Source organism: Notamacropus eugenii, chromosome 2 (genome assembly GCF_028372415.1).
Source record: "Notamacropus eugenii isolate mMacEug1 chromosome 2, mMacEug1.pri_v2, whole genome shotgun sequence".
In the NCBI taxonomy this organism is placed as follows: Eukaryota; Metazoa; Chordata; class Mammalia; order Diprotodontia; family Macropodidae; genus Notamacropus; species Notamacropus eugenii.
In genome coordinates, this window is record NC_092873.1 from 320,661,082 (window position 1) to 320,686,114 (window position 25,033).

General features: G+C 38.5%; 1 protein-coding gene across 6 annotated transcripts in view; it reads left to right on the forward strand.

The window, feature by feature from the left end:
• C1QTNF1 (C1q and TNF related 1) overlaps positions 1 to 25,033 on the forward strand; it is a 69,637-nt gene that overhangs the window by 20,820 nt on the left and 23,784 nt on the right. The window contains exons 1-2 of one of the 6 annotated variants that reach the window (XM_072645195.1): positions 23,722 to 24,031; positions 24,166 to 24,304. The exons of 3 other annotated variants lie outside the window; for them this stretch is intronic. The gene's annotated coding sequence lies outside the window, so the exon portion shown is untranslated. Of the gene's footprint in view, positions 1 to 23,719; positions 24,305 to 25,033 lie in introns of those variants that run through there. 2 more of the 6 variants (XM_072645199.1, XM_072645194.1) reach the window with 2 other exon arrangements.

Sequence of the window (25,033 nt, forward strand, 5' to 3'; positions counted from 1 at the left end):
CCCAATACAGGCCTCTAGGCTTGGCAGTTGGCGCCCCAACAGGGATTGGGAGCGTAGATAATCCTGGGTGCTTTTGGGGTACACCCGGAAGGGCTGTGAAAGAAGCGAGTCCCAAATCCTAGATTCGGAAGGAGAGAAAGTGGAGAGAAGCTTCCCAAACCCCTGGGAAAAGGGCAGGGATGAGGAATCAATTGCCAGTAATAAAGCCAGAGGAACAGGAGGTCTGGGCTGAGACACTTCACAGGGAAGGCAGGGAGGCGGGGGTCACAATAGAGTTAAACGACCTCTGAGAATTTTGTAAGGAAGGGCCGGAGAGGCCAGGGTGGGATTGGAATAAGAGTGGAAGCGGACCTCTACTAGGTATGACTAACGTAACATAACAAAATAGCCTATTAGGTAGTGCAGCTGCCAGTAGTGAGATCCACCTGCCACAAGACTCCCAGAACTATGGCTTTACCATCCCAGGAACAGTGAGCATGGGCAGGCATCCAGGGAGACTGGAACACACTGCCAAGTTTCCACTTTTCCATCTTAGCTCTTGAAATTCACAGTAACAATCTCCCTACCCCCAGCCCATTGGCAGAGGCACAGTACAGTCTTAGTCTGATGGTCGCTACCCTTCAGAATGGAATTCAAAATTTTGCAATACAGGCCTCTGCCCTTATAAAGATCATTGGACAGTCTAGCCCAGCCCCACCCAGAAAAGTTGGGAATGACAAACTGCTGGAGTCACAATGGAAAATATAACACTACAGATAATAGCCCTTATCAAGAACCAAATTTCAAAGTGTTTTAAGGAATTTAACTGTGCCAGATATTTTTTCTCCACTGATGGGGAAGCAGACATAGTGACTGGCAGTAATGTGTCCAAAGTTACTGAACAAAAATAAAGTTCAAAACACGAAGGAAACTGCTGTCTTCAGAGCTCATAAGTGCCCCCTTGTTGGCTCTGTAATTCTTAAGGGTCCATTATCCCAGGGAAACATCTCTTGTCTGAGCAATTAGATGGCCCATGATTTGGGGGAATATTTGAGAAGCCCTAAGGGACTTTGGCACAATAATCATTGTGTGGGAGGTACAGGCTCTCAGGGGACTTCAGGGATGTTCTCATCTCCAGGAACACTGCTCCCAAGAGAAGTATTTTGTGGAGGGAAAAATGTAGCATCTCCAATGTTTGCCTTGGCCACAGAGCCGTCATAGAGCTGATGAACACAATATGAGCATCAGGGCATTGCTGCCACTATTTCTGTAGTGGCATTAACAGAGATACGCAGGAAAAAAACATCTTTCTAACAAAGAAGAGCATTCATGTCCTCAGTTGTTTAGAGTAGTCCACACATAATGATTAAAATAATCATTGTCTGCAAATATTCCCCCTTCCATATTTACCACTGTGAAAAAAATAATACCACATTGTACAGTGTTTCTAGGATAAGATAAAAATTCATATTGGCATTTAAAGCCTTTTACAGACTGGATCCCACTTACCTAGGTGGCATGGTGGATGGACAGATAGTCTTAAAAGTCAAGAAGACTGAAATCCACATCCTGCCTCAGACATTTATCAATTGGGTGATTCTGAGCAAGTCACTTAACCTCTCTCAGCCTCAGTTTCCTCATCTATAAAATGAAGGTAATAATAATGCTTGCAGGGTTGTTGTGAGGAACAAATAAAATAATATCTGCAAAGTGCCATAGAGATGTTAGCTAACATTATTATTAATTTTCAGATTCATTCACTTTCAGGCTCATCATGCTCTCAGCATTTCAGCCAAACTGGCCAGCTTGTTGTTCCCCAGACTAGGTATTTATTTCTTACTTTTGTCCATTTTCGTAGACTGTCCCAAATACCTGGAATTCGTTCCCTGTTTATCTCTCCCTCTTAGAAACTTTAGCTTCTTTCCAAGTTCAACTCAGGTGATTCCTCTTAGGGAAAGCCTTTTCTGAATCCCTCAATTGTTAATACATCTTCCTACCTCAAATCATCTTGTACTTATTTGGGTGCATGTTATATAGAGTATGTCCACTCCTGGGAGACTTATTGCTAATCACACATACATATAAATAAAGGCAACAAAATGGTATGGATACAGGAGGTGGAATGTCATGTGTAAGGAATGGCAAGAAGGCCATTTTGACTGGACTGCAGAGTGTGCCAAGTAATAATAATAAATCTTGAAAGGTAAGTTGTAGGCAGATTGGGAAGAACTTGGTACAGTGGAGAGAACACTAGCTTTGGAATAAGAGGACCTGGGTTCAGATCCCAATTGTGCTACCCATTGCCTGTGTGTCCTTAGTTAAATCACTTAACCTTTAGTTAATTTATCTGATAAATGAAGTCATTGGATTAGGTTATCTCTGAGGTTCTTTCTAGCTCTGAATCTCTGATCCTATCATGTTAAATCTGGCCTCAGATACTAGCAGTTTGATCTTGGGCTAAACACTTAAACTTTGCTTCAGCACCCTCAGATATAAAATGGAGATAATAGCATTTGCTTCCCAAAATTATTGTGAGGATCAAATGAGATATTTGCAGAGTGCTTAGCATGGTGCCAGACACATAATAGGTACCACATATAAATACTAGCTATTATTATCTTATTATTAAACATCAAACAGAAGAGTTTGTCCTCATCCTAAAAGTTTTGATCCAGAGGCTTCTAGAAGAGCCATCAGAGTTTATAAAATAGAGGAATAAGGTTGAACCTGTGTGTTAGCAATTTGACCTCTTTATGGAGGATGGACTGCAGTGGGGAAAGCCTTAAGGTAAGGAGAACAATTAGGAGACTTTAGTAATAGTGAAGGTGAAGAGGGCCTAAGTTAGAATGGTGACCATGAAAGCAGAGAGAAGGAGGATAGATTTGAGAGATGTTGTGAAAGAATTGACAAAACTTGATAACTGATTAAATATGGAGAATGAGAGGGTGGAGCCAAGAAGGTGGAGTAGAAGGACAGACTTACTCTAGCTCTACCCCATAGCCCATAAAGTACCTGTAAAAATGACTCTGAACAAATTCTGGAGCAGCAGAAGTCACAAAACGGTGGAGTGAAAGAGATTTCCAGCCAAAGATGGCCTGGAAGGCCAACAGGAAAGGTCTATCACACTGGGCTTGGAGTGGAGTGCGGTGAGGCTGCAGACAGGACTGGAACAGTTCTCAGGGCATGGAATCATGGGTAGCAGCTGCAGTTCCCAGATTATTCAACCCACAAATGCCAAAGACAGCTTCAAAGGTCAGTGAGAAAGCTCTTTCACCTAGATGAGAAGGGACCAGGGTCTGGCCCTAGCCCTGGCCCCAAGGCAGCAGCAGCCACTACAGTAGCAGTGTCCATTTTCTGAGTTCTCAGCCTAAAGACCATGGGGGAAATTGTGTGACTGATCTGAGTCTCAGTTCTGAGTGATGACCCTGGAGTGAGAAAGAGCACTGGTATGGTAGAGCTGGTGGAGGCTCTGGAGAGGGAATTTGGTTGCTCTCAGACCAGAGTGCAGGCCGGGAGAGAAGTAAACTCCTCTCCCTTGATTGCACCACCTTGGAGGAACTGAGAACTTATAGGTCCCTAGAGTATACCCTCCACTTGATAAAGGACTCAAAAGTCAAGTAACTGGCTGGGAAAATACCCCCAAAAGGGAAAAAAAATAAGACTATAGAAGGTTACTTGCTTGGTGAACAGGCATTTTCTTCCATCCTTTTGGATGAGGAAGAACAAAGCATACCATCAGAGGAAGATATAAAAGGCAAAGCTTCTACATCCAAAAACTTCAAAATAAATATGCAGTGGTCTCAGACCATGGAAGAGCACAAAAAGGATTTTGAAAATCAAGTAAGAGAGGTGGAAGAAAAATTGGGAAGAGAAAGAGAGTAATGCAAGAAAATCATAAAAAGTGAGTCAATAGCTTGCTGAAGGAGACCCAAAAAAAATGCTGAAGAAATTAATACCTTTAATAATAGACTAACCCAAATGGCAAAAGAGGTCCAAAAAGCCAGAGAAGAGAAGAAGTCTTTAAAAAGCAGAATTAACCAAATGGAAAAGGAGGTTCAAAAGCTCACTGAACAAAATAGTTCTTTAAAAATTAGAATGCAGTAGATGGAAGCTAATGACTTTATAAGAAACCAATAAATTACAAAACAAAACCAAAATAATGAAAAAAGTAGAAGGCAGTGTGAAATATCTCATTGGAAAAACAATTGACCTGGAAAATAGAAACAGGAGAGACAATTTAAAAATTATGGGACTACCTGAAAGCCATAATCAAAAAAAGAGCCTAGACATCATCTTTCATGAAATTATCAAGGAAAACTGCCCTGATATTCTAGAACCAGAGGGCAAAATGAATATTGAAAGAATCCACCGATCACCTCCTGAAAGAGATCTGAAAAGAAAAACTTCTAGGAATATTGTAGCCAAATTCCAGAGTTCCCAGGTCAAGGAGAAAATATTGCAAGCAGCCAGAAAGAAACAATTTGAGTATTGTGGAAATGCAATCAGGATAACACAAGATCTGGCAGTTTCTACATTAAGGGATCGAAGGGCTGGGAATCTGATATTCTAGAAGTCAAAGAAACTAGGATTAAAACCAAGAACCCCCTACCTAACAAAACTGAGTGTAATACTTCAGGGGGGAATATGGTCATTCAATGAAATAGAGGACTTTCAAGCATTCTTGATGAAAGGACCAGAGCTGAATAGAAAATTTGACTTTCATAAACAAGAATCAAAAGAAGCATGAAAAGGTAAACAGGAAAGAGAAATCATAAGATACTTATTAAAGTTGAACTGTTTACATTCCTACTTTTCCCAGTATTTGGGTAGTTACATACATACATAATACATATATACATATATATGTGTAACATAGACATATAGACAGAAGGCACAGGGTGAGTTGAATAGGAAGGGATGATACCTAAAAAATAAAATTAAGGGATGAGGAAGGAATATATTGGGAGGAGAAAGGGAGAAATGGAATGGGGAAAATTATCTCTCATAAAAGAGACAAGAAAAAGGTTTTTCACTGGAGGGGGAAGAGGGGGGAGTTAAAAGGAAAAAAGTGAAACTTATTCTCATCATATTTGGCTTAAGGAGGGAATAACATACATATTCAATTTGCTATGAAAATCTATCTTACACTACAAGAAAGTAGAGGAGAAGGGGATAAGTGGAGTGTGAGGAGAATGATAGAAGGGAGGGCAAATGAGAGGAGGGAGTAATTAGAAATAAACACTTTTGGAGAGAGAAAAGTTCAAAAGAGAGAATAGAATAAAGGGGGGGGGCAGGATAGGATGGAGGGAAATATAGTTAGTCCTTGACAACATGACTGTTATGGAAATCTTTTGCACAACTACACATGTGTAGCCTATATTGAATTACTTGCCTTCTCAGTGGGGATGGGTGGGGAGGGAGGAAGGGAGAGAAATTGGAACTCAAAGTTTTATGAATGAATGTTGAGAATTATTTTTGCATGCAACTAGGAAATAAGAAATACAGGTAATGAGGTATAGAAATCTATCTTGCCCTACAAGAAAAGAAAGAAGATGGGGATAAAAGAAGGGAGGGGTGTGACAGAAGGGAGAGTAGATTGGGGGAAGAGGTAATCAGAATGCATGGTGTCTTGGGGTGGGAGGAGGGGAGAAATGGGAAGAAAATTTGGAACTCAAAATCTTGTGGAAATGAATGTTGAAAACTAAAAATAAATAAATAAATTAAAAATAAATAAATATGGGGAATGAGGCAGAGTGGGGAATTAAAGTTGACTCCAACTAACCTGGTTTACTAGGAGGATATTGTTGCCCTCAACAAAAATATGAAAGTTTAGAAAAGGAATGAGTTTGGGGAAAAAGAGAATGAATGACTTCTGTTTTGGAAATGCTTAGTTGGATATGCCTATAGCATATCTAGTACAAAATGTTCAATAGGCAATTGGTGATGCAGGATTGAAGCCTAGGAGAAAAGCTTGGGATGGATGTATAGATCTGGGAGTCATCTGTGTAGCGATGTTCATTGAACTCATATGTTCTAGTCCAGGTCTATGTCAGGAAGATCTTGTAGTTCAGGCTCAGCATTGGAATGAAACAAGACAAGCACAGAAGATTAACATTTAATATTTTAAAAAATGTTTAACATTTAACAAAAGAAGTTTACAAAGTAATAGCATGATAAGAATATTCAGAAATTTCAGTTAAGATGATAATGTGAAAGGTTATAGAGGAGCCCAGCTCTCACGCATAATATTCCATTAAAGAGCTAAATAGGGCCCCAAGTTGAATGATGACCAAGAAATCCAAAGTGAGACAATAGTAAGATCCTCCATCTACCCCAGGACTGTTCATAAAGAGAGCCAGGCTCAAAAAGAGAGCCAGTAGCCTGCAGGTCATGGGAGAGAGGTTATTCTGAGAAATCCAACATGAATCCAGGTAAATGGGCCTAAAGCTTACCAACATTCCAGGCAGTTGAAGTACTTTGACTGGCACTGTTATAGGAGTTTAAAGCCTGCAATGGTATGACTAGCAATGCTTCCCAGTAGTCTAAACCAGAAACACTCTGACTAGGGACATTGTAGAGGGATTTGAAACCTGTGTGCAGAGATTCTCGGAGTACTGGAAATCAATGGGGACAGGATTAAACAAGTCCTGCCCAAGTCATTCAAGAGTATAGGACAGATGGAGTCTGGCCATGGTATAAATTTCCAAACTTGAAACAGACTGGAGATATGAGCAAACAAGAATAAACAAGGAGGGAAATACTGAATACAATAAAGAAATACTAGAAGTTAAGGATACTTAGTACAGTGCCTAGCACACAGTAGGCACTATATAAATCCTTATTCTCTTCTCCTATTCTTCATTCTAAGCCTTTAATTTTTGTTTTTTGGAATACTGTCTACTCTAGCTGTCTACTCTTTTGTAGTGGTAACTTTTAGATCTTGCCTGTGACTTCTTGGTATTTGAATTCTTCCTTTCTGACTAAGTAAAGTATTTTTTTCTTTGACCCAGAAGCTTAAGACTTTCCCCAGGAGTTTTGATTTTGCGGTTTCTTTCAGAAGTTGACCAAAAAATTCTTTGTAGTAAACCCAAAAGAAGAGTGTGACTTCACAACAATACAAGTTTTACCTTGGGGAAAAGGATGGTTTGGGCACAAGAACTCTAACAGTGGCTGGAAGAAATAAAGTGGGAGATAAAAATGAAATTATAAGTGAAGTAAGGATTCTTGAGGGAAAAAATAAATTGTCAGGAAACTAAGTAGCTTAGGAAAATTTACCCAAATAGCAGATTCATTGAAAAGTAAAATGGAGAAAACCAACTCTAATGTCTCCAGAAGTCCTCAACAAAGTCAAAGACTTGAAAGCATAGATAAAAACATAAGGCATTTATAATAATTTTTAAAAACTGACCTGTTTTTCCAGGTCAGTTTTTATAGGATTGGTTAAGGTGGGGGGGGTGATGCATATAGGAATAAATTGACATACTCCATCCAGAACCAATAGCATGTTCCAGAACTTGGGGGTGGAGAGGGTGGGAATGTACTTGTCTGGTGAGGTTGTGGAGGAGACAGCAAGAGAGCTGGGAATTAGGTGAAACATGAATAGGACTTTTTATAAAGTAATGGTCTTAGAGGAGAAGTAGTCAATCAGGGCCCAGGTCCCAGGGCCGAGGTTTCTCCAGAGCCAGAAGATAGGTAGCTGTAGTGTCTCAGGGGATGTAAAGCATGCCTGGGGCCTTTTCTGAAGTAATACAAAGAAGCTCATCTCTCTCACAATTACTTCAGCAAGGATGAAAAAAATATGAGTGCTATACAGAATGATGATCAAGAAATCCAAGAAGAAAGTTTAGTAAGTGCATTTTCCCAGCACAAATCCACATAAAGAGATAACCAGAAGTATGTGGGAATTTAGTCAGAGGTCCAGTTAGAAAATCTTGGCCTGAGAGTATCGTACATGGAAGCCATCCAGCTTTCAGAGCAGGGGCAGATCAGGGATGTCTGGAGCCTAAAGCTGTAAGGCTTTGACTGTAAACTGGAGGGTCAAAAGCCTGAGGAGCTCAGAACAGGAGGGGAATGATTAGGCCCTGCCCTGAATTGAACCCTGCTGGTACAGTCCACTGAATAGAAGAAGATGTGGTAGGACCTCGGATAATAGTGATCAGGACAACAAATAAAGCCCCATCATTCCTTCCAGAATGATTCAGAGTCTGGATTTGATGCAAAGTCCCAATTCAGTAAGTAAGCCTAGAAAAATGAGGAAAATAAATGAAACAAAGATAGTATTTTTTGAGACTGGGTCTCCCTGTCTTACCCAGATCAGAATGCAATGACCACTTGTGGGCCTGATCCCAACATTGATTAGGATGGAAACTTTATAACCACCTCTGATTTCCAACTTAGACCACTTCACCCCTCCATAGCCTGGGAGTCCTTAACTCCAGGGAACTTGCTACATTTGTGCCAGACTTACTGAGAACACTGGATCAACTTTAGTCCTAGCGCAGTTCAAAACTCCCAAATTCTAGTGATCCACTGACCTCAGCCCCAGTAGCAGGAGTTACAGGCAAGTGCAACCATATCTAGCTAAAACAAGTGTTAAAAATATTATGGAGTTAGGCACAACTAAGCCACAAATTCAGAAGAAGAGAATAATTCCACATAATTTACAAGTAAAACAAACAAAATCATGGATTTGCCACAATCTACTAGAATTCGTCTAATAAAACAAGAATAAAAAAATTTGAAGAAATTATATGGTGTATGTTAGAAACCATATTTCAAGAAATCATAAAGGAAAACTTCCCAGATCTACTAGATCTGGAGGGCAAATTGAAACTACAAAGAATTTTTTGGTCAACTTCTAAAAGAAACCTCAAAATCAAAACTCTCAGGAAAAGTCCTAAGGTTCTGGGTCAAAGAAAAAAATACACAGCCAGAAAGGAAGAACTCAAATACCAAGAAGTCACTGTCAAGACCTGAAAGCTACCAGCATAAAAGAGCAGACAGCTTGGAATACAGTATTCCAAAAACCAAAAGTTAAAGGCTTAGAATGAGGAATAGGAGAAGGGAATAAGGATTTATATAGTGTCTACTATGTGCTAGGCATTGTACTAAGCATGTTACCAGTATCTCATTGGATCCTCATAACAACATCATTAGCTTTTATTATCCTCATTTTACAGCTGAGGAAACTGAGGAAAGCAGAGGTTAAAATGATTTGCTCCGAGTCATCCTGCTTTTAGGGAGTGAGGCCACAACTGAACTCAGGTCTTCCTGACTCTATCCACTGCACCAATTAGATGCCCAGCTTAACCAGCACAGCTGAGTATAAATATACAAAAGGGGAAATGAGGCCAAGATGGCACAGTACAGGAGCAAGTGCAATCTGATTCCTCTAATGCAACCTCTCCACATAAATCTAGAAAATGTATTAGACTGAGTCCTGACTGGGAAATCTAAGGGGAAAAAAATCAAAGTTAGTTATTTTTCCAATTCAGGTTGACATATAAGGAGGTCAACTGAGAGATGCTGATATAGGGGAAGGGGCCTATCTATGGATGGCTACCTGGAACATACCAGCACAGGGCTTGAAAAAGGACAAAGGCTGTGAATCAGGACAAGAAGAGGTTCTAGATCCACAGAGAGGCCTGAACTTGTGCAAGATACAGGAACGGTTACCAGCTAGTAGATCTGTTACTACCTACTTCCAGATCACAGATTCAAGGTAAACTGAGGAAAAGTCATACACCTAGAGGTAGTATTGCAGGGTGAAGAGAGGTCACAGGCCCCAGGCTGTGTACAGAGCAAGGTACGAGTCAGAAACCAAACTACCTCTATGGCTCTGTTCTTGGGAACCAGAAGAAGGTTTTTAGTTACAACCTCCAGCCCAGTCTAAAGTTTATATAGAATAAAGAGGGCAGAAATACCAGACTAAAAAGGAGACTATAGTTTGTTCACTTTGAATCACTACAACTTTCCAGCTGGCTGATAATGGCTGAATCTAGCAGCAGTCTACTGAAACTCCAAATGAGGCAAGCCCTTAGGCATGTTTTTCAAACCCAAATCCAGGTCAGGAATTTGCAGAGCTTAGACTAGGAGATTATCAGAATTTTCCCTGGATCAGACCACTTTGGGAACACTGCAAGCGTTCAGGTTCCAAACCTAAGATGTCCCTGAGATCCTGGAATAACACAACACTCAGTATCCCAAGAAAGTAGCAGAAAGAGCCTCCTCCAGAAATGCCCAGAGTCCAGCCCTAACATCAAGTCCAAAATCAGGACATAGGCTGTAAGAATGTGCTAAAACAAAATAATCCCACCCATAGAGCTCTTACAGTGACAGGGATTCTCAAGACACAAACCCACAAACCCACAAAAAGAGAATGACTCCACCACATTTACAAGAAAAGCTTCACAACTTGAGTATGGGTTGAACTAGAATTTCCAGAAAAGATGAAGCAAGAGTTCAAGCAAAAGAATTAAAAATATTTTTATAAATGAAATGAGTGTACTAGAGGAAAAATTAGAAGTGAGTGCTGTGGAAGATTGGAAAGGCATTTAACAACTTGGCATAAGAGGGACAAAACTTCCGCACTGTTATTTAACAGACTCCTTGAAAATTAGAATGGACTAAAAAGTTAATCATTTCATGAGACAGTAAGAAATATTAAAAGCAAAACAGACTAAAAATATAGAAGAAAATGTGAGGTATGTCACAGCTAAAACAATTGACCAGGAACTCAGAGGAAATACAATTTAAGAATTACTGGACTACCTGAAAGTCATAAGGAAAAGAGAAAAAGAGTCTAGACATTATATTACAATTAATATCATAAGACATCAGAAAATTGCCCAGATCTCTTAGAATTAGGGATAAAATAAAAATAGAAAGAATCCACCTCCTGAAAGAAAAATTCTAAAATGAAAACTTCCAGGAAAATTATACCAGAAATTATTCCAGAAAATTATACCAGAGCTTCCAGATAAAAAAAAAAAATACTACAAGTAGCCAGAAAGAAAGAATTCAAGTAGCCAGGAGTCACTGTCAAGTTTAAAGGAGTGAAAAGCTTGGAATGTAAAAAGGCAAAGGATGTAGACTTGCATCTGAGAATAACTTTCTGAGCAAACTAATATAAACCCTCATTGGCAAAAAAAAATTATCTTTAATGAAATATATTTCCAAGCCTTCCTGATGAAAAAAAATCAGAGCTATATAGTAGAAAATTTGAAATGCAAACATAGGGATCCAGAGAAATATAAAAAGGTAAACATGAGTAAACAACCATAAAAAATTAAACAAAGATGAACTGAATTCTGCTATGGTGAGATGATACATGTGACTCTTCTGAACCCTATCACCATCAGGGCTAACAGAGTCTATTAAGACAGAGGATATGGAATCAGTTTTATGTTTTGATAATATGAAAAGAAGAATGGAAAAAGAAGGAAAAAGGAAGAAACTGCGGAGAAAAGAGAGGAAGGTAGGAGAAAATGATCTCGAAATTGATGTGCACAAGTAGAAGATCGATACAAACAAGGAGGAAGGGGTGGGGTCAGTAGATGACACTTGATCCTCACTGTTATACGAACTAGTCAAAGGTAGGAAAAAATACAGTGGGGTACAGAAATACATTTCACCCAACACTGAAATTGTTGGAGGAAAAGGAGAAAAGGGAGGTACCTTAAGGGGAGGGATTACCTCTAAGCAAAACAAACTCTAAAGGGAGTGGATCTTTAAAAGGGGCTTAAAAGAAAAGAAAGGATATGATTAGGCTTTGAATGAGGAAAAGAGAAGAGGAATGGGAGAACAGATACAGATTGCAACAAACCTAGATGAGGTTCTGAATACGCTCGTCTACTATTATTTTCTTTACAAAGAGAGGTTGGGAAACAAAAAGAAGGAAGAATATAAGAAAATAAGATGAAAGGAAATCATCATAACTACAAACGCAGAAACAAAATGAATGCAATTTAAATGAGAAGACAAGCAGGCAAATGGGAAAGAATATTTGCAATAAGGTTTTCTGATAAAGGTTTCTTTTACCTCTCAGATATATAAGGAACTGACTGAAATTTATCAAAATAAGTTCCATTCCTTAATTGATAAACTATCCAAATCTATGAACAGACAGTTCTAAGAGAAGAAATCCAAGATCAGCATGTTAAAAAATGCTCTAAATCACTAGTAGAGAAATGTAGATTGAAACAACTCAGAGTTTCTACCCCATACCCTTCAGAACGGCAAAGTTATTGAAAAAAGAAAATGACAAATGCAGGAGGTGTTTTGGGAAAAGAGATACATTAGTGAATTGGTAGTGGAACTGTGAACTAGCTAGTCATTCAGGAAAGCAATTTGGAACAATTGCCCCCCAAAATGTATTAAATTACACATTTCCTTTGATCAAGTAATACTACTGCTAGGTTCTCTAGAGCAGAGAAATGGAAAAACAGATTTAAATGTACAAAAATATTTATAGCAGCTGTTTTTACAATGGTAAAGAATTTCATAGTGAGGGGGTACCCATCAGTTGGAAAATAATTGAACAAGTTAGCTATGTGAATGTGATGGATTACTATTGTGCTATAGGAAATGATGATGAAGTGTCAGAGAAACTTGGAAACTCTTATGAACTGATATAATGTAAAGTGAATATAAGTAGGAGAACAATTTAAACAATTACAACAATATTGAAAAGACAAGCAACTTAGACTTAGAAATTCTGATCAATGAAACAACCAAACGTGATTCCAGAGGACTCATGAAGAAACATGTTACATACCTCCTATTGGAGAGGTGACAGACTTAGAATGTATATTGAGAATATATTTTTTTGGATATGGCCAATGTGGAAATTTGTTTTGCTTGATTATAAATATCTGTAACAAGGATTTTGTTTTTTCTTAATGGAGATTGGGATATGGGAAAAAGAGGAGGTGGATTTTCACTGATTTAAAAATTAATTTTAAAAATAAAATAATTAAGCTATAGGGGAAAAGATGTACTTCTAAATAGAGTACTTCTAAACATTCCTGATGAAGAAATTAGAGTTGAATATGAAATTTATGTAGTAGAGATTTGTGGTTTCACCTATGATTCCCTTTTTCTGTTCCACTTTGTATATGGTAATGTTCATTTTGTGGGGTGTTTCTTAAATTCAGAATAAAAAAAATTAAATCATTAGACTCCTTAAAAACCATGACCAAACAAAAAACATGGATACTAGATTTCAAGAAATCATAAAACTGCCCAGATCTCTTAGAACCAGAAAGCCAAAAGAAAATGGAAAGAATTCATTATCTTCCATAGAGTCCTAAAATGAAAACAGTTAGGAATATCAAGTCAAATAGTATCTAGGTTGAAGAAAAAAAGAATACTAGAAGTAGTTAGAAAGAAAGAGTTCAAAAGCCACATGACTACTGTACACTGAAGCTAGTACAATGTAGAGGAAATCTTTGAATAATTTATTCCAAAAGGTAAAGGCTTAAAACCAAAAATAACTTACTGTGCAAAAAATAAATTTAATCTCACAGGGAGGAAAATGGAACTTGAAAGACCTAGAAAACTTTCAAACATTCTTGATGAAAAGAGCAAACTTGAATAGAAACTTTGAAATGCAAATGTACTAATCATGAGAAACAAAGAAAGGTAAATACATTTGAGCAAGTGGAAAGGAACAGATTATGGTTAATTGTTTACATTCTAATGAGGGAGAGATTAGTGAATCTTCAGAATCTCTATCTCCAAGGGTCACGGAGGGAGGTAAGAAAGAGACAATATTACAACAATATTGAAAAGGTTTGGTTTTGCTCTATTTTGTGGGTTTTAAGAGAGGAAAGAGAAGTGAGGGAAAAAGGAATACATTAAGGAAGAAATGAGGAAAACTAAGAGGAATATGCTATTTCAAATAATTTTAGGGCATTAGTATATAAACATGAAAGTTTTGGGGGAACAGGTGTTTTATGAATCTCACACTTATCAGAACCAGATGAAGCAAGATTGAATACACACAGTTGCATAGACCTTTTCTTCTCCTAGTATCCACTCCACTCCCAACCACACAATGATTTTACTGGTATAGGGAATTCTACCAGTGCCAATTGGTATCTTATCTATAATTTCACAGGATCATAAATATACCAAAACTTTTGGAACACAGGAAGTACAGCTCTTAGGCAAAATTTAAACACATTCATCAGCAAAAGAGACAAAAAATAGATTGATGAATTGGGTATAAAACATAAACATTAGAAAAGTAACAAATAAAAAAATCCCAACCAAACACAAAAATAGAAATTCCAAAAATAAAAAAAGAGACAAAAAATTGAAAAAAAAAAAGCAATTGAAAAGATAGATAAAACTAGAAACTTCTTTTTAAATCAATAAAAAGGAGAAACTCTTAGTTAATTTGATAAAAAGAGAATACCAAATTGCCAATATAAAAACTGAAAAAAATAATTCATAACAAATGGAAAGAAAATAAATTATTAGAAACCATTTTGGCCAATTATATGCCAATAAAACGAATATTAAATGAAATGAATAGATGTTTATAAAAATATAAAATGCCCAGATTAAGAGAAAATAGAGATTTATGCATAACTCAATCTCACAAAAAGAACTTAAAAAATTCATTAAAAAACTAACCCCTTGTAAAGGAGAAACCAAAGAACCAGACATCATGAAGCAGCTGGCACAGGAGATTAAAAATAAGCCTTTAAATCAGGAGAATCTTTGTTCAAGTTTCACTTGCGTGTGTATGACATGGGGGAATTCACTTAACCTTTCAGTACTCTATGCCAGTGGTGTCAAATTCAAATCAAAACAGCTGCCCCCCAGCTATATACAGAAAACTACAAATCGACACCATCTGTGTTTTGTTGTATTTTTATTTATTTTGTTAAACATTTTTCATTTACATTTTAATCCAGCTTGAAGACATATTCTGAAGTCTTAAGGGTCTCATGTGTCTCCATAAGTCACAAATTTGATACCTCTGCTTCACGTCAATCTCTAAAACCATAAATTGTAGAGTAGGTACCAACCTGCATTGGTTAGAGGAGTTTCTCCATTCAGGGATTCCCTACATCAATAAAATCACAGTTTAATTCCTATGCCATTAAATAAGTTAAAGAAAGGATCCCAAAAAAATTATGGCAAAAATATTGTTCTGACATTTAAACCAGGTAGAGATAAAGCAGAAAAACAAAACTATAGAAAACAAATATTCTTAATGATATTTATTCAAAAATCAAATAAAACTAAACCTCTTTGTCTGGTTCATGGAATAACAAGGAGGCCAATGTCATTGGATCAAAAAGTATGTGTCAGGGAGTATGATATAAGAAGATTGGAAGGGTTGTTGTTCAGTCATTTCAGTCATGTTCAAATGGTAGGAGCTGGTTAAAGTTATGAAGGGCATTGTATACCAGAGGATTTTTGTATTTGATCCTGAAGGCAGCTTTTGGCACAGTGGATAAGAGTATTGGACCTGGACTCAGGAAGACCTGAGTTCAAATTTGAATTCAGACACTTATTAGTTATGTGATCTTGTTACTTAACCTCTGTATGTCTCAGGTTTCTCAATTGTAAAATGGGGATAATAACAGTACCTACCTCACAGGTTTTTGTGAGGATCAAATGAGATAATATTTGTAAAAGTGCTGAGCACAGTGCCCAGAACATAGTAGACACTACATAAATATTCCCTCCCCCTTTCCCACTGGAGTTTATTGAGTAGGGAGGTGACATAGTCATACCTGGGCTTTGGTAAAATCACTTCAGCAGTTGAATGGAGCATTGGGTGGCCCACCAGCTGACTATTGCCGTAATCCAGGCGTGAGGTGATGGGGGCCTACACAAGAGCGGTGACAGTATCAGAGGAAGAAGGTAGTTTATTTGAGAGGTGTTACAAAGGAGACATTGCCAGGCCTTGGCAAGAGCTTGGATATGGTGAAGGGGGAGAAGGATGGTGAGAAGTAGTGAGGACTCCAGGATGACTCCTAGATTGTGAGCCTGAGGGACTGGGAAGATAGTATTGCCCTCTATGATAATAGGAAAAATAAGAGGAAGGGGGAGAATTTAGGGGGAAAGATAATAAGTTTTATTTTGGACATGTAGAGTTTAAGATTTTCTGTGAGAATTACAGCCATATCCTTGCAAACCATTATTCTGGTGACATATCCACTTGTTTTTAAAGCTTGTTCTGCAGCCCCCCGAGTTCTAGGGTGTGAAAGCCTACCTGCCCTCCCTGACTGATGTGAGGAAGCCATGTTTCTTCATATATGTCTTCTGGTTACAACTTCCTCTAAATAATTTTATCCAAAGCTAAAAAAACAATTCTAGTTTTGGCATTTTCTTATAATACTTTGGTAACTAAACTACTCTGGGTCTGTCTTATGATGAATTTTTCACTGTAATGAATAGTATTATTCTGAAGTTCCAGTGTATTATTTTTAGAGGCAAAAAAATAAAGCATTTGAAAATTTTAATTTTCCTAATGTTTTGCTCTTTTTGTCTGTGCTTAGTTTGTTTGTTTGAACAAAATCATAGTATTAAGATGACAAAAGATGGGCATTCCATCAATGTTGGAGAGGCTGACAGAAGGCAGGCATATTAATACACTGTTGATGGAGATATGAATTGATCTGAACATTTTGGAAAATAATTTGGAATTGTAACAAGATTTAAGGGTTTGGGACTGACCATATTCACTTGTAGGACTACTATTTGATTTGCTACCATATTTCATTTTGTCATCCTGCATTCTAGGATAAGTCAGAGATATGTTTGTATATTTCTACTTCAGTTAATATAATTTCAACATATCTTTCAATTAATTAACTAATCTCAGAGCTTCAACAAGTTCATCAAATATTATTTATTCAGTAAACTGGAAAAACTAACTTTTCCCAATAAGAGTTACCTATGTCTCTACATTAAATTACTTTATCTACCACGATTAAGTAAATATTACAGTTATTGAATACACAACTTGTCAACAATGAACTCTAATAAAAAGATAATTATTTACGGTATTTTAGCCATGAGAACGATCATAACCATAAATACCTCAAACCTTAATTGTTCATTGCAGATTCACTTTTGAGGACACAGTTCCCTACCACTTAGTTCATTAAGGATAACAAAAACATTCTGAGTAAGAATTCTCTTCAGTTTCTAAGGTTTAAAAAGTTCCATCAAGAAAGACGTCCTCTCCATCTTTTTTTCTTGTTATCTCCAGCTTCTGTCCAGCCATGACGGAAAAAGAGTATCTTCCGTTTTTCTCAAGTCTTTATTCTTAACATTCTCCCAAACTGATTGTTAAGACTGCCATTTACACAATTCATTGGCCTTTTGAAAGTTCAATCACAGTATCTGTAGTCTGTGGGAGAGCTTAGCAAAAAAGATGTCATACCAAAAAAAATGATGAAAATGTACACTTTGGCTCAGATCCCACTGCTAGCTGTGTGCTTTGAGGTCAAAGATAGAAAGTTTCCATTTATAACAACATATTCACATAGCAGTACTTTTGTGTTCACAAGGAACTGTAAACAAAAAGTAGATGGTCATTTCAATCAGTCATTGGTTAAGCATTTATTGAGCTTCTAATATTATGCCAGGTACTGTTCTAAGAGCTATGAATACAAAAACAAGGAACTCACAATCTAATTGGGAAGATAATATGCAAAACCAACTATATACAAGATGAATAGGAAATAATTAACAGAGGGAAAGCACTAGAATTAAGAGGAACTGGGAAAGGCTTCTGACAGAAAGTGAAATTTTAGCTGGGACTTGAAGGAAGCCAGGAGACAGAGAAGAGGAGGGAGTGCATCCTAACCATGGAAGACAGCCAGAGCAAACAACCAGAGCTGAGAGATGGAGTATCTTTTTCAGGGAATAGCAAGAAGGCCATTATCATGGATCAAAGAGCGTGTGTTGGGATGTAAGATATAAGAAGACTAGAAAGTTTGAGGGTGGACCAGAAAGACCTTGAACACCAAACAGAGGATTTTGTATTTGATACTGGAGGTGACAGGGAAACACTGGAATTTAACGGACAGGCTTGTCATGCCATCTGAATGGAGGATACTGAATAGAGAACAGAAAAAAAATGAACAGAAAAATAATGTTTATAATAACAATAATAATAATAACTGAAATTTATATACCATGTTAAGATTTGCCCAGATCCCAGTGCTAGGTGTGTGCTTCAAGGAGGTCAAAGATAGAAAATAGAAGCAAAGGAATAAGCTGTGATATATGAATGTAATGGAATGCTATTGTGCTATGAGAAACAATGAACAGGAAGACTTCAGAGAGGCCTGGAAAGTCTTTTTTTAATTCATTTTTAAAATTTTATTTATTTATTTTTGGTTTTCAACATTCATTTCCACAAAATTTTGAGTTTCAAATTTTCTCCCCATCTCTCCTCGCCCTCCACCCCATAACGCCTTACATTCTGATTATCTTTTCCCTCAATATGTCTTCCCTTTTATCACATCCCTCCCCTCCTTGTCCCCATCTTCTCTCTTTTCTTGTAGGACAAGATAGATTTCTATACCCCATTACTTGTATTTCTTATTTCCCTGTTGTATGCAAAAACAATTCTCAATATTCATTCCTAAAACTTTAAGTTCCAGCTTCTCTCCCTTTCTCCCTTCCCACTTATCCCCACTGAGAAGGCATGCAATTCAATGTAGGCTATATATGGGTAGCTTTGCAAAAGACTTCCATAATAGTCATGTTGTGTAAGACTAACTATATTTCCCTCCATCCTATCTTGCCCTCCATTTATTGTATTCTCTCCTTTGACCTTCTCCCTCCCCATAAGTGTTTACTTCCAATTACTCCCTTCTGCCATTTGCCCTCCCTTCTGTCATCCCCCCCCAACAGCCCACTTATCCCCTTCTCCCCTACTTTCCTGTAATGTAAGATAGATTTTCATACCAAATTGAGTATGTATGTTATTCCCTCCTCAAGCCAAATGTGAAGAGAGTAAGATTCACTTTTCCCCTCTCACCTCCTCCCTTTTCTCCTCCATTGAAAAAGCTTTTTCTTGCCTCTTGTATGAGAGATAATTAGCCCCATCCTATTTCTCCCTTTCTCCTCCCAACATATTCCTCTCTCACCCCTTACTTTTATTTTTTAGATATCATCCCTTCTTATTCAATTCACACTGTGCTCTCTATCTATATATACATATGCATGTGTGTGTGTGTGTGTGTGTGTGTGTATAATCCCTTCAACTATCCAAATACTGAGAAAAGTCTCAAGAGTTACAAATATTATCTTTCCATGTAGGAATGTAAACAATTCAACTTTAGAAAGTCCCTTATGATTTTTCTTTCCTGTTTACCTTTTCATGCTTCTCTTGATTCTTGTGTTGGAAATTTTCTATTCAGTTCTGGTCTTTTCATCAAGAATGCCTGATAATCCTCTATTTCATTGAATGACCATTTCTCCCCCTAAAGTATAATACTCAGTTTTGCTGGGTAGGTGATTCTTGGTTTTAATCCTAGTTCCTTTGACTTCTGGAATATCATATTCCAAGCCCTTTGATCCTTTAATGTAGAAGCTGCTAGATCTTGTGTTATCCTGATTGTATTTCCACAATACTAAAATTGTTTCTTTCTAGCTGCTTGCAGCTAGCTCCTTGACCTGGGAACTCTGGAATTTGGCTACAATATTCCTAGAAGTTTTTCTTTTCGGATCTCTTTCAGGAGGTGATCAGTGTATTCTTTCAATATTTATTTTGCCCTCTGGTTCTAGAATATCAGAGCAGTTTTCCTTGATAATTTCATGAAAGATGATGTCTAGACTCTTTTTTTTTGATCATGGCTTTCAGGTATTCCCATAATTTTTAAATTGTCTCTCCTGGGTCTATTTTCCAAGTCAGTTATTTTTCCAATGAGATATTTCATATTGTTTTCTATATTTTCATTCTTTTGGTTTTGTTTTGTGATTTCTTGGTTTCTCATAAAGTCATTAGCTTCCATCTGCTCCATTCTAATTTTTAAAGAACTATTTTCTTCAGTGAGCTTTTGAACCTCCTTTTCCATTTGGCTAATTCTGCTTTTGAAAGCATTCTTCTCCTCATTGGCTTTTTGGACTTCTTTTGCCAATTGAGTTAGCCTATTTTTAAAGGTGTCATTTTCTTCACATTTTTTTGGGTCTCTTTTAGCAAGCTGTTGACTCACTTTTCATGATTTCTTGCATTGCTCTCATTTCTCTTCCCAATTTTTCCTCCACCTCTCTTACTTAATTTTCAAAATCCTTTTTGAGCTCTTCCATGGCCTGAGATTGTTGCCTATTTATTTTGGAAGTTTTGGATGCTGAAGCCTTGACTTCCTCTGATGGTAAGCTTATTTTTCCTCACCTGAAAGGATGGAAGAAAATACCTGTTCACTAAGAAAGTAACTTTCTATAGTCTTATTTTTTTCCCCTTTTTTGGGGCAGTTTCCTAGTCAGTAACTTGACTTTTGAGTCCTGTGTCAAGAGGAGGGTATACTCTGGGGACCTGTAAACTCTCAGTTCCTCCAAGGTGGCACAATCAAAGGAGAGAGGTTTACTCCTCTCCTGATCTGTGCACTGGTCTGGGAGCAATCAAAAACTTTTTTGCCCAGGATCTGGGAGTAGAATTCCCTCTCCACAACCACCTACAGTTCCACCACCCCAGGGCCACTCTCAGGCCTGAGATTCAGATCAGCAATTCAATTCCCCCAGGGGCTCCAGGTGGAGAGCTCCAAAAATGGATGCTGGGTCTCAACCATGCTCCCTTCTGGGTGAAGGAGCTTTCTCACTGACCTTTGAAGCTGTCTGTGGCATCCTTGGGTTGAGCAACTGTTGCTGCTGGTGGTTCCCTGAAGCCCGCTCTGGGTCCTGTCCCCACTGCACCACATGGCCTGGGTTGGGCTGTGCTCCACTCGATGCTGGTGGGATAGAGCCTTCCTGTCGGCTCTCCAGGCTGTCCTGGGCTGGAAATCTCTTTCACTCTGTTGTTCTATGACTTCTGCTGCTCTAGGATTTATTTAGAGTCATTTTTTACAGGTATTTTATGGGCTATGTGGGGGAACTTCTACAAGTCGGTCTTTCTATTCCACCATCTTGGCTCTGCCCCCTGGAAAGACTTATATGAACAGATGTTGAGTGAAAGGAGCAGAACTGGGAGAACTTTGTACACAGCCGCAACCTCAGTGTGCAAGGAATTTCTCTGGTAGACTTAGTGCTTCATTGCAATGCAAGGACTTAAATAATTTCCAATGGACTCTTGAGGCAAAACACCTTCCACATCTAGAAAAAGAACTATGGAATTAGATCACAGATAGAAGCAGACTATTTTCTTTTGTATTATATTTTGTTTTATGGTTTCTCCCATTTTAATTCTTCTATGCATCATGTGTCTAATAGGAACGTACATATAGAAGCTATATAAGATTGTATGCCCTTTCAGGGAGGGAGTAGGGAGGGAGGGGGGAGAAAGGGAAGTGAGGGAAAAAAACCTAATACATGGAAGTGACTGTTGAACACTGAAAACAAATGAAATAATTTAATTTAAAAAAAGAAAATAGAAGCAAAGATCCCACATACAACAAAATATTCATATAGCAGCACTTATGTGGTAGGAGAGAACTGTAAACAAAAAAGTAGATGCCCATTTTAGTCATTTAAGTGTTTTACAAGTGCTATCTTATTTAATTCTCACAAAACACTGTGAGACAGTTTCTCACATTATTGTTCTTATTTTATAGATGAGGAAACCAAAGCCAAAAAGTTGAATGACTTGCCCAGGTAAAGTACCTGAGGTAAGTACCTGAGGTAGAATTTTAGCTCAAGTTTTCCTGACTCCAAATCCACTTTAACCCCTGTACTACTTAGCATCCTCTTCTTATGCCTGAATATGAAGAATTCAGAGAAGAATAGGAAGACATATAAATTGATACAGAATGAAGTAGGCATAACCAGGAAAATAATATACACAATGAGTATAAAAATGAAAATGGAAACAACAGAAAACACAAATTAAATTTTGTGCAATTATAATGCTTGAGTTTGAACCCAAGGAAAGAATGAGAAAATTCATCTCACCTCTGCCACTTCTTTTTAGAGGTGGGGAACTTTTGATGTGGAATACTGCATATACTTGTCAAACTTGGTTGATGAATTGGTTATTTTTGTTGAATTGTTTTTTTCTTTCTTTTTTGTTCTTTGTTTCAAGGGATGATTTGTAGGATAGGAGAATGGCGGGGTTATATATTCATAAAAGGTGATGTTCAAAGAAATAGTAATATAAATTCAACATTTGAAAAAAAAACAAAGCATAACATTATTAATCCATTGCTGCAACATTTCTGAGCTACCAGGGGAGGAAAATGGGGGAATTTCAAGACTTATTAACTAGGACCCAATCTAGGAAATTTCCTAATTCCAGGAAGACTGTAGATAGCTCCTGGATTCTCTTAAACAGCAGTTCCATAAAGATATTGAATCCTTGTTCTTTCTCAACTGCTCCTCACCAGATTATGGTGTTTTCCTGTGATATCAGTGTTGGGAAGGCCATTTGAGGACAAAGTAGCTAAGGGAAAATCAGTCAGTTTGTTGGGCTCATGCCTTTATTCATTCCCAAATTTCCTTAAGTTACTTACAGAACTGAAAAAGACTTTATCTCTGAATTTTCCTGAATTGATAAGCTATAAAGGATGTAAGTTTGCCAGGTTTTAGACATAAATCCTACAGAATGTGAGATTTCTGACCTTATTCTTATCATTAGCTAGAACTGTATCTGGACTAGCAACCTCAGGAAGCCAAAGCATTTAATCTCCTAATAATGTCCCTTAAAAATAAACTGGGCACTCTTCACTGAATTCAGAATAAATTGGTCTTAAATACTATAACAAAGAACTAAAAAGTAGTTGACAAAATTTTAAAATCCCTATAAGGATTTGGCAGTACTAGCTTCTTTTACACAATGGTGTATTGCTGTCTGCTCACTTTGCTGGTAGTTTGCATGGGGGTATCTGCCATGGGATGTCATTGCTCATCTGCAATTGATCTCCTCTTGTTCTTCAATCCTCATCCATACTTGGCTTCCTGCCTGACCCCTAGACCCCGGGGTCATTACCTGTGCCAGATGTGCATCAAGTATAGTAGCTACTCCATTTTTTAAAAAATTCCTTCCCCCACCCCCCAGATGTTTGTACTTGGCATTCCAAGAAGAAATATGTGGAGAGATCCAGGAAGGAAATACCAAAGTAAGGGAAAGCATCTTTCCCCTGGGAACCCAATGCCAGTTCACTATATTGCCTTATCTCCTGCCCAGATACAGCCAGAAGGAGTTCATGTAGGAGTGGTTCCCTAAAGTAGAGATACTCTGCCCATACCCGGCACTTCTTACATCGGGCTTGGACGGAAGGAGACGTGAGAAGAGGGAGAAGGGAGTTATTGCTTGTAGCAGAAAACTTTGTCAGATTTCCTCCTCTTCTAATGAGCTTGCCATTAGGTTTAGTTCCTGGGTGAGGAGTGGAAATAGGGCATCAAATCCTCTCCTCCCTCATATGTCCTAAACTTCTAGGGTCCAATTCAGATTTGTCATAGAATGGAAGCTTAAAATTCACAGATTAGGTCACAGGCATTTCCCTACCCTGAGTCCCTCTGGCTTCTGATGCTTCTCAGCCTGGCTCTGAACATCCTTGGTCTGGGTTCCTGATGCCACTGCCTCCTAGCTCTCACAGGCACAAATAGACTAACATCTGGATTGACTTTCAGATACTCAGATGTTGCCAGTCTGATTCTTCAGTTTGGGCTGGCTCCCAAGGGGTGGCGGAGAACAGCAGAGGTTGATTTTCCCGCTGCCAACCCGGGCACACACAGAGTTAATACTTAACTGCTGCTGTTTGTATAAAATGCACTGGGAGCCATTCAAGGCTCCACTGCGCCTCACATCTGGCTAGAGTTTTCTCTTTACGTGTTTGTCCTGGTTTCTTCCTCTCTTCCTTGACTTTCGAGAAACCGCATTTCCGCTTCTGGCCAAAGAAATCGTGGAGCCGTGGAGATAAAGGTGCTAGAAAGGGACTGGCTGTTACTTGTACTGCCACCCCTCCACCCCTCAATCCCTTTTTGCTTGTTTTCTTCCCTCGGGACTTTTCCCCCCCTTGCTGTCTCTCCTTCAGACAAGTCTGTACTTTCCCTCAGACCTGACTGGGGAGGAGGTTCCAGACCCCAGGAGATGCTCTAAAAGATCGAGCCTCTGCTGAGGCAACAAGGCAGTTGCTGGTGGGAAAGGAAGACAAGATAGAAAACAAAATCCCGAACCAGAGAAATTAACAGCAAGGTAGGCTGAACGGGACGTGTGCGGGGGGGTATGTGTATGGGGGCGGGGATCAAAAAGGGGTGAAAGTAGAGAGGGGAGCCCGACAGTGACTTGGCTTGTTACTTCCTTGACCCCGGCACAATTCTTTATCAGAGTGCCCCCACAGCAAAACTGTCCGGAGAACTTTGCAGCAGGCAGACTCTCCGGGCTGAGGCTAAGAGCGTTTGGTGCTGCTGACAGGCGTACGAGAAGGGAAGAGGTCCGTTCGGTGTCCCCGGTTGTTCCTTGCTGTCATTCACCCCATCCTCTTACACAAGGGCTACAATTTAGGGCCTTACTCTCTGGATGTGGAAAGGGAACGAGTGCTTGGGAACTTCTCCCGAAGACTTTTACTCGTAAACATTCTCAGGAGCGGACATTACCTCCTTTTGTTCTTTCTGAGGTTTTATTTTTTTCATCTTCAGGTTTATGTGTGTGTGTGTGTGTGTGTGTGTGTGTGTGTGTGTTTGTGTGTGTGTGTGTGTGTGCTTTCCTGAAGGACTTAAAAGAGAAGGAATGGGACCCACTGCCTGAATATGCTTGGTAGGGAACAGCTACCCACCATGGGCAGCTTCTTTTTATGACTGGGGTGTCAAGATTTATCCCAACTGTCTCCACAAATATTACCGGAAGCATTGACTTTCAGCTTCTGTATTTAAATAACTGAGATGTTCCTGGAGGAAATCCAGCTTGGACAGGAAAAAACAATGT